Genomic DNA, 16,088 nt, shown 5'->3' with positions numbered 1-16,088 from the left:
ATTTCTTTATATTTTAACCTTTTAACTTTGTGGCAATGTTGAAAAGTAGGGAGAGCATTAAAATGTGCAGGGCCAGGGTTAGGATACACCTCTATAGTGAACCAAAAGTGGTTCATCTATTTTATCATTCCAAGGAACATTTTTTGGCATCTTTATGCAGTATAGACTATAGGTTCTGCAAGTCACCAATTATAGTTATCTATGTAAACCAATGTAGTTATATAGAAATTCTGAGGAAAAAAAAAGTGGAATTCTCTTTTGAGGGCACAATATTATCCTTTTAAAAAAGCCTTATGTGTGTATTGTGTCATATGATTGGCTCCTTGTTCACATGATTTGGCTGATCACAGAAGAAAGTTTACGTGCACTTGCTATAAAACACTCCTCAGCTTTAATTTATTAACAGTCATTTACTTTTCTTCACAAGCAGCTTGCAATAAGTGTGTCCAAACACTGGTTCTGCATGCTGTGTTGATGAGAGCCCTCTCACTTAATCAATAATATTACAAACCATGGATGTGTGAATCATTCATGCAAAAACTATCAATCAGTATTGAACCAAAGCAGAGAACTGGCAAGGATGCTGCAATGGCTAAGTAATGGAGCTCACGTTTCAGACAGGTCTGCTGTAATATTTGCCATACTTCGTTCAAGCTGTTGCAACACAACATGACTCATAATACCAGCGTAAGCCTCATCTGAAGTTTGCCTTTGCCCTTGAGTGCATGTGGAGATGTTTAGCTGTAGTTGTCTCCCATCAGAGCGGCTGCAGCCAGAGCGTAATTGTGTTACAGGCCATGTTGAGAGCCTGGAGGGTACTCCAGTCTGCAGCAAATGCAAATGGCGGCTTTCACCCTCCAAATACACTTAAAAGAAAAGCGAGGACATGGAGCTGAGAGGTGTTTTAGTATCATATGGTGAATGCTGCTCAGAAAAACACTGGAACAAACTTACTTTTACAAAGGACACATAGCATCTTTTTTTCACAACAACTCACAATAAGTAGCTTTTGAGAGGTTTTCTTGCCAGATGTCCTCTGTCCAGATGGAAGGGATCTAAAAACATAGAGCAGAGACCTTTTATGAGACATGAACGCAGCAGAAAATAATTTTTTTCACAGGCCCTGAAAGTAAACTTCGTGGCATGTCTCACAAATAATTAGAGGCCTAAGAGCAAGCCTTCTTTCACATATGAAGTCATTGGAGTTTCAAGGTGTATTAATATCTGAGCGCTATAAGAGCAGGGCTACTTATATGAGACAGATAACATTGTGCTCATCTATGTACATCTGACAAATATTGACTTTCATTTTTAACACCTGTAAGGCAATATACTGGCTTTAACATTATAGATAACTAGCTCATAAGCTCACTGGCTGAAGGAGAAAAGAACACCTTTCTGCTATAAATACACTATCAGGCAACAGTTTGGACACACCTGATTTTTTATCTACAGGCGTACCCTTAAGTGGTTTAAAAGTTTTTACTTGTACAAATAAAATAGTACAGGCAATGCAAGTGTATGAATTAATTGCCACAATCTTCTTCTTTCAGCTGCTCCCTTTAGGGGTCGCCACAGTGGATCAGCTGCCTCCATCTTGCCCTATCCACTGCCTCCTCTACTTTTACACCAACCATCTCCATGTCCACCTTCACTACATAATTAATTGCCACAATGAGTCTTTTAAATAAAAAAAAATATTTTGGCAGCCAACAAGGTCTCAGCATGTGTGGGACAACTTCAGGTGTGTTGGAAAAGCATTCCAGGTGGCTTCACATGAAGAGTGTGTCAAGGCAAAAATGAACTAGCATCTTTTTATGGTCACTGCCCATAATTTCATATGTGTTATTTCTAAGTTTGATGTCTTCACTAAATGGCATTTTTGTCCTACAATCAGTAAAACAGTCAGTTAAACAAAGGAAACCTAACCTAAACGTCTGCCTAGTTGTGTATACAGTTCTGTGCAAAAGTCAGAGAACACGCTACAAATTCAAGTCAATTTCCAGTCAAAACGTCCATTATGTACACATTATCCATTTTTGTGCCAGGACAAAAATACCTCCAAAGTTTAGTTTTAGGAGTTGGTTGTAGTTTCTGCTATTATCTCAATTATGAATTTAGAGTAATCAATCCATAAAACCTTACTCCACATGCCTGGTCCAGATTCAGCGTGCACATTTGTATTTTTGTCAATCTCCTTTTCTTAGTAACAGCAGAAGGATGGGCACAGACACCTGTGGACTTTGGTCTTGTATAGTTTTTTTGAGTCCAATTGTCTCTATATAGTTTTTTCACTTATTTTCCTTAAACTGTGCCCGTCCTTATGCAAGTGAATCAAGTAATATTTTATATTTTCAGAAATATCGTCTTTAGTCAGTTAGATTCAAATGAGAAAGCCTTTTGAAGGCAGCTTAGGTGTGTTTAGGTAGATGCTCTTTTAGGAAGAGCTTTTGTCAGGAGGACCCAGCTGTAACTCACTGGATTTAAGACTGGAAGGACGGAAGAGTCAAAGTGGCAGCAGGGTGCACAACAGTATACAAATAAAATATAGATAGATTTAATGAAACAGTGTTGGAGGCTTTTTTGTAGTTTTCATTCTCTCAAAATTTTTCTTCTGGGATATTAAAGGGTTAAGCTAGGTGATGGGCTATCAGACCATGCATACACAGGTAATGCAATAAATGATAGGGACAAAACAAGTGCCCTAATTCTCACATTGGCTGTTACCTCACTTGCAAAGCCAAAGTCAACTGCTCCATTACCATTGGCTGGACAAATAAGCAAACACAGATGTTTATAACAACTCAATGAAATGCTGTGAGCAGGAATTATCAGTCCATGATAAACAAGAATCTTCCTGTGTCCTGTACTACACTGTCAGAAAAAAGCATGGTGAATGTAAATCTCTGTCACCCAAAAGTATGAAAAAATGTAAATGTACCCTCAAAGGTACAACATGATCCTTAAGGTCAAATTGTGCATCTTATCCTCTTAAAATCCCAGGTTTTTTAAATAATACAGCTTTTTATTCAGAAACTACAGAAACTCCAATGCAAACTGGTTGAGCTAATCTTAGGTTACAGAAATGTGTAATAAAATGTGGGTTTCTAAGGTACTATATTAATTTTCCAGGGCAAAGGGGGACATTTTATACCTTTTCTGATCTTAAAATGTTCATATCTATTTTTCTTGTATTTTATTTTTTACCCCAATATACACAAATACACAAATGTGTGGTTTTATGTATCAAATACGGTCACAATTTACTTTTATATGATCATTTACCATGTGTTTCTTAGATTCTAACAGGCTGTTTTTGTTACTGCACTATAAAAAGTGGCTGATCACATCTACTTATAAAATTATTTCATGTGGTAACAAGCATTTCAACTAGTTGAATTCAACTTTCATTGAAAGAGCCATTTATGCAAAGTATTTATTTAAGTTGAATAAAATAGTTCAATTGCCACATGAAGTAATTTTTATAAGTTGATCTGATGAGACCTTTTTTACAGTGTACCTCAAGCTCCTTTACTACAAAACATTAAAGGAAATCCTTTTTCCATACTACCCCTATTACTTTGCATGAAATAGGGACATATAATAGAAGATCTGGGATCAGGACAAGGTGTAAGGAGTTAATGCAATTTAAAAATAGTTTGACAGTCCAACCTAAATTAACTAGTTTTATTCAACTCAAACACTTCAGCATTCTGTGCTTCACATCTTCAATATGACCAATGTTCACAGATAATAACTAGCCTTTGTGGGTTTTTGTTTTTTGAGAGCACATTTAAGGCACACTATTCAATATAAGCACAGAAAAAATAAAGACCTCCATATTTTAATGGGCTGAATTTCGTTTTACCCCATCTGACCCTTGCTAACAAATTATGTGTTAAATTATTGGGAAAGATGTCATTATTAGACGCCATTTACAGAACAGTTTAATTGTCCCATCTGTCAATCAGGCATAGGTCACCAGCCACAACACTGAGGGCATTATCATTAAAAAGTTAATGAGCTTTGAGCTCAGTCATGCAGTAGCTGGAAGCGTTAGTTTGCTGAATTTCATCTATGTTGCCTGACAGCTTAGTACACGCATCATTTGAACTGCTGCAGAAAAGACTGTACAGTGCTACTTATTTGAAGCCTTGAAGATGACAAAAAAAAAACCCTCGCCACACTTATCTGATCCAGTCTGTACACGCCTGGAGATGTACTGCAAATGTCTGAACGAGTTTGGAAAAGACCTATGTAGAAAAAGATCCCTTTAGATAATGACTTTCCATAAGAAAAAAATGCAAATTAACGCATACATCTTTCCTAAACAAATCTATTCTAATAGGCTCTCCTTTCTAATGCATTATCACCATAGCAACAGTATGTACTTTACAGGGACCAACGGTTAGGCTAATGTCTTATTACATCCTATCTATTATTGTATATTATGATGTAAATTGTACCTATTATCTCTGTGTATACTGTTTAGGCTTGAGCAATTCATAAAAACAGAATGAATGGGTGAATGCAACACTACTCATTATTAAGTTATATGGCTTGGTAAAGAAAGGCAGAACAGAAATATGGGTGGTACATCTTCTCTTGATTATCTGGCTCTTAAAAGTCCATTTCTTAGTACTGAATTTAGAATAGGAGTATTCGATTTCAAAGCTCACATCAGGGAGAGCAGCTTTAGAGATCACTCAGAGAGGGCAATTATTTTAATGCATGGCTTTAACACTTAGGTACAGACGATGCTCTCATAAAAAAGGTAAAGAAATAAATAAATAATTTCACTGAAGCAAACAATGCAGTACAATCACATGCATTCTAGGACCATGTTTTATGCATATAAACTATTATGTTTATGGCAAATGTTTAATGAAATATTTCATTTAATTTGATTTGTAGTTGTGAATATTTTGACTGATTTTCACTGTTGGCTTGTTTTTCTCCAGCTCTTTTTCTTCTTTGATTTTTATGATGAGCAGTCAGTCACATCTGGACAATTTGCACATATTAACTATGAAGTGAACTGCTTAAGTAATTTTATTTACATCTAAACATTTTAGATAATTTTCAAATTTAGCTTGTTTTTTTTTACCAGCTTTTTCTGCTTTGATTTTATGATTAGTGGTTAGTCACATCTGGGTTCTGCGTCAAATGCTTTCTAGATATTTGTTTAGATAATTGGAGATAATTTTACTCTGTTGGCTTCTTTTTCTCTAGCCTTTTATTTAAGCTACTGATTTCATTATGAGTAATTAGTTACACCTGTATATTTTATGCATATATGTTGGTTTCATTTTTTTTGCAGTAGTGATTATTTTAGGACATTTAAACTTTTGGCTTGTCTTAATAAATGAATTACAAATGAATTTACTTGGTGTTGGTGAATATCTTGAGTAATCTTTCAGGATTTTCTGTGCTGCTCACTTGTCTTCAATCTTTGAACTACTGCACTGGTGTTATTAATGACGTCTGCGAAATAAGACACTGAGTGAAGTTCTTTGCTAAAGTGTCCAATTTTGGGCAGAGCTGAAGGAACGAGCAGCAACATGAAATGTTTCACTCCTCTTCACTTGACCCATTCCATTGTATTTTTATTCTCCCAACTATATTTCACTTGTTTTCAGCTGTAGTAGCATGCCCTAAAATTTCCAGCAATTGAGAACAGTGCTGGCACCTCATATTTCTGCTTTGCTGGAGAGTGACGCTCTCATTGCCCAGGCTCAAAATCACAGGGCGTCTAATGAGAGTCTGAAGTGCTGCCAGCCCCCCTCCATGTCTACACATGATTTTCACAGCCTGTGTTAGTTGTTCTGGCTAGACAGGCTGCAGGACAGACCCGCTGGATGCTCGGGATTGGTCTGGCTACTCTGACGCCACTGCCTGGTCCTGGCATAGAGGAAGCACTTGAGTGGACAAAGGAAGGCAGTGCATGATGGGAAGTGTGAGGGCGGGCTTCCCGGCTTGATGGCAGAGATAAAGCTGAGTGTGTGTGCCCGGTGCAATGGGGAAAAGGGCCTGGGGCGGGGAGGGGACGGAGCCGTGACGCAGACACACACACTGATAATCTCAGTTCAAAGCCAAGCAGGGAGAGTTTGAAAGAGGCACACAGCAGGGCCCAGTCACCAGCCCTGCACAGCCTACAGCTTCTTACCACACTGTGACACACACACGCATTAACACCTATCAATTATGCTTAAGTAAAGCACTGTGCCAAAGTCAGAGACCACCCACGATTTATGTAATTTGCAATCAAAATTGCCTTAAGTATAAGCTATCAATTTTTCAGGAGATATTGTTTCAGGAAAATAGTTATAAGACATTTTGTCTGCTTAAGGAAAAAGAAAGTCAAAGGAAAAACAGGAGTTTCCAAAACTGGAGTTTAAAAAAAAAAAACACAAAACAAAAGATATAGAGAAAATGGGACTCATGATAACCTTGCAAGACCTAGCAGACCACCAAAACTGTCACCATCAGAAAAAAAGTATTTAAAGATTCTATCTTTGAGAGAGCAGAAGCTGCTGGTGTTCTCAGAACAATGGACTGTCCACCCCAGAGTCCAGACCTCAACATCACTGAATGTGTTTGGGATTACTTGAATTGTGAGGAGCAGAAATGCAACCAGCTTCTGAGCAACTTTCGAGGTGTGGGAAAAATACTTTGCAGATTTCTTTAAAAACCTGAAAGTAAGCCTCCTGAAAAATATGGAAGCTGCAATAAAGGCAAAGCGTGGACACTGAAAAACAGATATTGTATTTAGTTGTGGAGGCTTCCATTTTTTTTTGCTTTTTTTTCCTGATGCCTAGTAATAAATAGCTTGTACTTACTGACTGTTTGGAGGAAAAAAGACCTACATGAAGGGCAGTCTCTGAACAACAGAACAGGAACAGAATTTTATTGTAAATTTACGATCTTGGAGATAAAAGACTTTATGACAGTGATGATATATGTATGTCAAAAGTTTTCTCTGATCCCAAACCTAACTTCATCATTTGCAAGCAAGAGGAAAGTTTGAATAAAAACTACACTATCATTCAAAAGTTTGGAGTCACTTGTCAAGCTGCATTATGTAAGTCTTTTGTTAAAACTGAAAGTTGCTATGAGTCAGAGGTGCTGGGTTGAATTTCAAGGAAGATTTTCAGACCACATCATACATCTTTATGTATTACAATGTGTCACAAGCACAGAGTCAAATAAGGTTGGTCTTGATGTTAAGGTCTTAAATGCAAAATGAACATTATCCCGATGAAGATATGATGACAACAGTACTCACTTACATCCACAGAAAGCATGTCTTTCACCAAGGTTTGACTAAATTCTTAAGTTAGACCACAGAATCTTCCCAAAAGTTTTTTAGGAAGCTCAAAAAGTTATTAAAATATAAATTATGCTGTAATTATTTATAGCCATTTAGGTTCTCTGCCTGATATTTGATCATGTTTCAAATATGAAGGAGTCTAGATGTTGATTTCACAACGTTCTCAGTCATTATGTAATTTCACCTGTTTTCTTCTTTCAAATTACTTTCCAAATTACTTGAAATCTATTAGGCCTTGGAGTACATGCATGATGTTAGTCTTTTTATACATGTGCAGTACCTATAACAAAGTTGGTTTCATCCAAACTTTTGAATGGTCATGTAACTTTTGTAAAAAAAAATGCTTTACAAAATCAGGGTCATTTTGTCAATCCTTGTTGTTGTTTTCATCCAGAATAAGGATAAAAACACCCGCATATACACACACACGCTCATGTAATACTAACAGCCTCACACACTCTCACATGCACACACGCAAAGGGCATGCTAGGACAGAAAGTTCATTTTAGACCGCAGTCAACTTCGTCTTGAGTTACAGGCATAAATGTTGTTACTGAAACGTCTCTCCTTTACATGTGGTTCCAAGCCCAATTATAACAAACGTATTCTGGAAATAATCAGTGCATGATATCCGTTGTGTCTAGAGGGCTCCTGTCCAGGATTGTATATTACCATAAAGATTTTATTTTGCAGTTAGGTATATTAATGTCATTTCTACAAAGAAAGAATTGAAACAATTTTGGTATTAAAGATGTTATACTATATAGGCTTTTTATTTACTGTACACAACCTGCAAACAATGTGATGTGTGGTATATTCTAGACCCACAGCACAATGATGAATGCCAGTAAACATAGGGAAAACGAGTGATCTGAGGGGTTTACACCCTGTTATCAAACGTTACTGTAAGTATTCATAATTACATACAGTATAATTACATATACAGTGCAGTATGTCGTGTTGCATGAGTTCAGTACCAGTGGACCTTCAGTCAAACAGGTAATCATAAGAAATGGAATAATTTCCTCTAAGGTACACAGATTTGACGCAACTTCTCTCCTTCTCGGATGGTTCATGTTTTTCTCCAAAAGGACCACATAAAAAAAGCAATTACAGCTAGGACGAACTGTGTCCGCCAAACTACTCCTTTCAGTAAATGTCTAACAGGCCTTTAGCCCAAGGAGCTTAATCGGGAAGCAGAATGAGACTGAAAATTATTTACTACGCAGTGCAGAGACATGCTGAAGATGTTAAAAAGTACAGTGGGAGGAAACAGTGAGAGGTTGAATATAACCAGGCTCAGACCGCTTGAGCCTAAACAGACCCTTAACCCTATCTAACCTAAAGTCTCGTAGGTAATTCATTCAGGGGTTTTTGGCTTTGTCCCCGCTGGCTCTTTCAAATCTGCTCAGGCTGTGTGCATGTCCATGTGGTCCAGGTGGAACTGAAGCTTTCTCTATGCTAGTGTGTTTTCTATGTAAAAGAAACATGAAGCTGCTTTTATTGTTGGATGCACTATGACAGACTCTAAGCAAGCAAGCGCACACATTAAGATGATAATTCACACTGATAAAGTCTTATTATGAATTGATTTCATCACAATGCTAATTTAAGGGGACTGAAGTGTGAAGTATGTTCCTATTCTTATTTTTCATACAAACAAATTAAAAAAATTCTTTGGCTTGGCTAAATTTTGTTTTTTATACAGTACTGTAAGATTTAGGGGCACAAGAAGTCATGGGTGCTGAAATTGTAAGCAACATATACATTTTGCATCAAACTGAACCTGTCTTTATTTGGGGAGAGATGACAATATACACACATAACTGACTGATTGCTGATGCACAGCCTGATTTCTCTGCTCTGACTTTCTGGATGAACTTTATGCAAATGAGTTGAAAGACGTCTAATCAGGTTGATGATGTGTGGCGTGTAAACCAATTGTGTTACACCTGCAGCCACACACTCGAATGCACACCAAGCGGGAGATATAAAGGTTAATAAAAAAGAATGCATTCAAAGCATGGAACACCATTACATTTTTACGTTTATATTGGGCTGCTTTGGGGTTCAGAAATGACATACAGCTCGGCATACAATTGCTCTCTTTGCACCTCAACTTGCATGTGTTTTAGCTATGCGCACTCAGAGTGACCAGCACTGGGTGAGGGAAACGATTTGGCTTGCTGTAATGAAAATACAGAGTTAATGTAAACAGTGCATTGCTACTGCAGGCTTTTAAAATATATGACTAAAACATAAAAATACAAACTCTACTTTAAAACTTGTCTTTACTAAGTCTTTACTATGTTCAAATTAGTTAAAATCTTATTTGAAAATAAAGAACTTTGGGAGTTCTGTACCCCCACTTCCCACGTTCCTGCTAAGACTAGAATAAAAACAAATAAAAAAAAATACATTGGGATTTAATATGTGTGTGTTAGCTTAACCATTTCCAAAATGTTCCTTGAGGAAGTCTAGTATTTACAGTTACCATCCAAATCCTGCTTTTGGCTAATTAATTCTTCATTAAATTAAATCAGGCACTCCTGAACAAATGGATCACATCTATGCAGTGACTGGAGTGTAACAAGAAGTCAGCAACCAGACCTGTGACCTTCCAACTGTGTTCTTCTAACTACAAAATTAACCACTCCTGTAAAAACAAGAAATTCTTGTTTTATGTATGTTTACACTTCACTGTATTTGTTTGTTTGAGTTCATTCTAATGTTAAACAGAGTATTTACAGCCCAAAACATAATTAACATAGTTTTAAACAATTTTCATCATTGCCTAAGACATTAGCATGTTTTTTGTGTTAAAATAAATGTAAGCAGCATTGAGAAACTCCATTATTAAGGAGAAAGGTTTAATAAAAAGCAGGCTCAGCAGCTTTTTTTTAACTCAGCATTCAGTTCAATGTGAATCAGAAAACTAAATTCATTTCTATATCATGACATATATGTGAAACATTAGGGAAGGTATCTGAGAGAGCTTGAATACAGATGGTGGTGCTGAGAGTGGGTGGTGAAATGCGATTTCATTAGTTAACATTATTTTCTCCTCGCTGGTGCACAGTGGTGTAATCAAAACTCAGATGTTATTTTAGTCATGGGCAAAAGTCATCACACTTACACAGATTACAGGGAAGCTAGAATTTTTTTAATTGTGCTCACCAGGGACATATACTAACAAGGTAAAAAGGCCCAATTTGTTTTCAGTTTTCTTCAAGGGTTGAAATAGCACTGCATCAGAGAGCAGTCCCAATATTGAAGCTTGGTTTGAGGTCTTGAGTTCAGTTGTTCTAATAATTCTATCATATTTCCACTAGCTGTTGTAGCCCAGAGAAGGACGGGTTTCTCTTTTGAGTCTTGATGCTTCTCAGAGGTTCTTCAGCAATTCTTAGGGAGTTTTTTCTGCCAGTGTTTCCTTCAGTAAGTTTCTTTAGAATGATGTCTGTTATATAAAGCACTTGCAACTAAAACTGGATCTAACTGCATATTAAAGAACTTTGCTACTTTCACCAGAACGGGTCTCATTGAGTGACTGGACTGAACAGTAAATTGACTATTCTTGATTCACACACCCTGTTAAGGACATTTTTCCTCCTCTTTCTCTTTCTTTAACATCCTCTGTTCTTCCTTTTGCGCGCTGGAATCCTCGTTAATAAAACGGCAGCAATTTCTTCCAATTAACCTGGTGCACACACTCGTGGCCGCCTGCCCGTCAGACAAGTAGCTGGAGCCCTTCTTTCCCACAGTGAACTGAAGGTGGGGAGAAATTTTGGTGCTTTATTGGGCCTGGAAAAATGCAATAAAGTCGCTCGCCATGAATGTGCCCATCTGTTGGACCTCAGTGCACTTCCTGTAAACAAGTAGAGGAGAACAAAACCTCTCACACCAGGTCCTTGCACACGGTTCACTCTTTCATCTTCATTTTATCGCTTTTCACTTGGAGCCTGCCTCGATTTCTGTCTCCTGCCCTCTTTTTGGCTTTCACAGCTTATTCAAGTCAACAAATGTGGAAAGATTTAGCTTCTGAGAAATATGGAGGTTATAGCATTGATGACATCTGAGACTTTGGATGCATTATTCCAATGCTGCTTGGCCTATAATGTCCAGTCTTTTTCCATTTTTTTTTAACTCTGATGTTCAGAATACCAGACAGACACTTGAAATCCAGAATTCCTGTGTGCTTTGACTACAAGCATTTACTTTAGTGTACTTTATATTACAGAGTGGATGTATCATTGTGGTAAACAAATGAAATATAGTATTTCTTACTTCTTTATCATCTCCTTCTTTGACTTCTTTGTTTCCTTTGTTTTCTTCTTGCTTCTCTTTGTCATCTTCTCCTGTTTTTCTTCTTCTGGACGGTCATTTCACATTGGAAACTATTAATGTCTGCAGCTCTAAATCAGCCCATGATTTGCTCTGATATGGATGTTATGATGTCATCTCCCCTTCCCCTCTGACTTAATTTGTTTGTCTGTTTTGCACAGTCATTTCCGCCCAGCCACTCACACACACCAGCCATTAAGTCCCAGAGTGTCCATTTGCAATACAATTCATCTGTAGCAACAAAATGCAAATTCCCTCTGTAAAACTGCCCATACCGTGCTCTTAGTACATTTCTATCTATCTATCTATCTATCTATCTATCTATCTATCTATCTATCTATCTATCTATCTATCTATCTATCTATCTATAAAGAAAAAAGATTTTTGTCCTGTAGTTACCATTTTAGGTTTTTTGGATAGACAGTGAATAGATTATTTAATCCAAGTAAATAAAGTAAATGTAGCTAAAGAATTAAAAGTGGGATGGAAAAAGTCTAAGACTATTAGTGAAAGATTTTCAATAAAAAAGCTATTATCAGTAAAACAATTTAAATGAAAAGTAGAAACTTTGAATTTTACATGAAGTTTACAAGAATTTCAGAATTTCTTAGTACATATTATATGTTCCCCCCTATTGCTTTAATGACAGCATGCACTTGAGCCACATTCCAAAAAAAGCCTCGGATGAGTAGATCAAATCCACCTGAATATGTGCCTTAATTGAAAAAAGGACCCCAAAAACCTGACCCTTTTGTGCAAAGTCCTCAACATGGTAACATGACGCACATTTGCTTGCACATTTGAATAGCAACCTAGACTTGATGCAGAATTTAGAAAATTTCTTCTTTATTTTACTTAACTTTTTGTTTCAAATTATTCAAAATTGTAAAATTTCTGCTGTTTATTTCCAGGTTTAAATGGAAAATACAGAATTACAGAATTTCTTTGCAGCATTTAGTACTAGATGCGTTTTTAAATGACACTGTAAAAAAATGCAATTGTCTATTTAATACTGTTCAATCATAAGAGACAGCAGTCTACCGTCTTAAACAATCTGTGCATTAAGGTTGAAAAAATGAAAGCCTGTAATATCTTCACGCACTAAAGCAGTAAAATTAAGTTTCACACTTTAAATCGCTCTGTTACGCATGTCAGTGGACACTTTTTTAAGCTGTAGCAGTCTTGCTTTTTGAACACAAGCTTAATGACCATATTAAGTGAGTTAAGAGAATCAAGGTTTTAGGATTGTGGTGGGCTTTCATAGCAGGCTAGTGGGTGAGGTAGGTGAGTGAATCCAGCGTGCTTGTGCTGTACAGGCCCTGCGCAAGGAGCCTCAGCCTCAGTGTTGTTCTAATCCCGTCAGCAATGTCAGGTGGAAAAGATGGCTTACTTCCTCTTCTTCTGCCAGGACTCAAGCAAATTCTCTGAAGCCCATTCTCCACTCTCTTTCCCACTCTGCACCTTTCTGAATGAACTGACGCTTGTTTATTTCCTCACTTTCTCCACCTCCTACAAAGAGAGCAACACAGATTCTTCCCAGCAAATGGTTCTGTGCGGCAAACGTAAAAAAGATCTAGGGCTGCTGCCAATGGGAGACATTTTGAGCCACGTTTGTTTCTTTTTCATGCTCAGTCACAGCACTGCGCTCAACCTCACTCTGGCCATCCTATTTGCAGACATGGCTCTTATTCCTTTGCTCCTTTTTGTTTAGCAAAGTTATAGAAACCCATTAGTGCATTAGTTGACCACAGCATAGTGAGCACCAACTTTCAAGCTAATTAATGCATTCCAACAAGTCATTCATTGTCTATTAAATGAAATTCATTTTAGTTCCTCATTAAAGCACATTTAAAACTGTGATTGCAGTGCAACTTCATGCCTAATCGGCCTTTTCCTGGCATTATGAGGGTTAGGCGTATGGTTAATTCCAAATGGTCCGTTTCATAAGTAGCCAATCTACCATGTTCATTTTTACCATGACTATATGTACAAATAAATGTTAGTTATTGTTACTTAACCCAGCATTGTTCTTGGTAATGATGAGAAATGTATCATTTGGATGGTACATGAATAATAAAACCTATTTGTGTTCTGAGAGATACAAAAATATATTCAAGAATATTTAGTACCCAATAAACAGCACAACACAAGTGCCTTTTCTTTCTATTTCACTCAACCACTAACTATTTAGGTGTTGTTAGCAAACTACTTTAAAAACTGAAAGCAAAAACATAGTAATGGTAATACTAAAAACTTTGTTTTCATCATTTTTTAAATGCATTTCAATGTTCTATATATGAACATACTTAAGCATCACTAGTTTCTAATAAAAAAATTACATTTCAAAAGGCTTGAACTCTATTCATCATAATTGTCCATTTAATAAAGGACACCAGCTGAAAAGTCACTGGATGGCCTGTGTTTTACAATGAATCTGACTGTTCTCCACAGCAGAACGCTTTCCCAGCCTTCAACCAGGTTCATACGCTCAAAAAGAACCAATTAAAAACAAACAAACATAAAACAACCAACACTTTTACTCACACAAACACTCCAGAAGTTCTGTGCTCTAAGAGGTCTTGAGCCTCAGTTGGGTCCCCTGGGCCTAGACCACCTCTGTGTCCAGTGTGAGGGGGCCCACGGTGCTCCGTTGCGAGAAGAGCCAAAGCTTTTTTAACTCCACTGTGAGCGCAGGCCTAGACGCTCCTCCTCTAGAACGGCTCGGGGACTGAATCTGCAGGCACACATCATTCAGAAGTTTGTCTTCGCGAAAAAACCACACCCATCCCAGGGCAGTGAGAGGAGGGGAGAGGCCGCCTTTTTCCTTAAATAACACCAGAGAGAGAGAGAGAGAGAGAGAGAGAGAGAGAGCTAGAGAGAGAGAGAGAAAGAGAGAGAGAGAGAGAGGAGGAAGCTTGTGCTTTCAGCCTCGGCACAGGCCTCAAAGAGCACACAGGAGGCTGGAGTTTGGAAAAAAGAGAGAAAAAAAGAAATGAAACAGAATTACGCTGTTGGTCCTTTGCAGGATGTTTATTTGAATTAGAGAATGAGCTCTGGAGTAAAGGAGGTTGTAGGTGTGATGGGACCTTTGAAGGAAGTGCAGGGCCTTCATCTAGAGTTTGAATGCGAAATGATTTATTTGTGTAAGTGTGGACTTTGCATGTCTATATATGCTTTTGCCTGGGTTTGAGCTGAGTATGATTATTAGGTTGGATTCAAAGCCTTCAGATCCCATTTAATTTAACTGAAGACTAAAGAGGCATACAGACTCTTCTATACAAAATCAGACAGCATTGTTATGTTGTGAAACTACACAAGGTCTTGCAGCAGTTCTATTGCTCGCTGTCCTTAGGATTTTACCACATTCATGGAATACACCCACTAGTCATGTTATGACTGAATGTTAAACGGAAGTCTGTGGGTGGATCATATAATTAGAGCAGTGTTATATTGCCTCTCACACCAAAGCCCACTGTATTGTGCTAATGTCCAGGCCCAAGCCAGTATTATCTCGAGTCCCAATTATTCTGCCTTAAATCATGGTTCCTTATCAAGAGAGAGGGACTAGCATTGGAAAACGCACGCACGGGCAGAGAGCTGGTGTTTGACGACTGCTCTGTTTACTGCATAACAGTGCACGTTGCCAGGCAACTGGCCGTTACGTTATTGAATTAATCCAATCACTCTCAATCACTGGCCACTAGCTCTGAAATTTGATCCAGGATGTCCATGATGGATTTGGGCCACGGTGATGGCTCGGCTCAGCTGATAGACACGTTAAATGATACCCACTCTCTAATGCTGATCATATCCAAAAGCCTTCAACTAAACTGAAATATACACTACTGTTCAAAAGTTTGGAATCACTTTTCATATTCATAATGGAATTTAGAAAATGTTGATATAAATGAAATGAAGCAGACACATAAAGGTATTTTAGATGTTTAATTCCTTTGCTCCACCTTGGGTTTGTTAATGAAATTACAAACAATCTGCTCTAATTATCTATTTAAAGTAGTTTCTAATAACTTTCATAATAAAAGTTATCTGCCCTATGATTTTTGATTTGATCTCCACTTTTGAAATATGAGGCAGTGTGGAAATGAAGTCTAATAGAATTAGAACATTGATATATATATATATATATATATATATATATATGTGTGTGTGTGTGTGTGTGTGTGTGTGTGTGTGTGTGTGTGTGTGTGTATTCTTCTTACATTACACTGTCAAGCTTTTAACAATAGAAGAATGCTTTTTGGTCCCATGTTGAACCATGCACAACACACTCAAAGATCCATTTCACCATGCAAAAAAACATTTAGGCAGAAAATGGTTCTTTATAGTACCATTTCCTTAACTAAAGAATCCTTGAAGAGGCATCTTTTATAAGAGTACACTAAAATACATTGTACAT

The 16,088-nt window shown here is 37.4% G+C and overlaps 1 long non-coding RNA gene across 1 annotated transcript; it reads right to left on the bottom strand.

Annotated features, from left to right (window-relative positions):
• Positions 1 to 374: 374 nt before the first annotated feature.
• Positions 375 to 14,386, bottom strand: LOC119264681. The gene is made up of 2 exons (XR_005131156.1): positions 14,216 to 14,386; positions 375 to 1,055 (listed from the first exon to the last, which is right to left on the bottom strand). It is a non-coding gene; the product is annotated as an uncharacterized LOC119264681 (long non-coding RNA).
• Between the last annotated feature and the right edge of the window lie 1,702 nt (positions 14,387 to 16,088).

This window comes from Pygocentrus nattereri, chromosome 2, assembly GCF_015220715.1.
Source record: "Pygocentrus nattereri isolate fPygNat1 chromosome 2, fPygNat1.pri, whole genome shotgun sequence".
NCBI lineage: Eukaryota > Metazoa > Chordata > Actinopteri > Characiformes > Serrasalmidae > Pygocentrus > Pygocentrus nattereri.
This window is presented reverse-complemented; position numbering and strand designations above follow the sequence as displayed.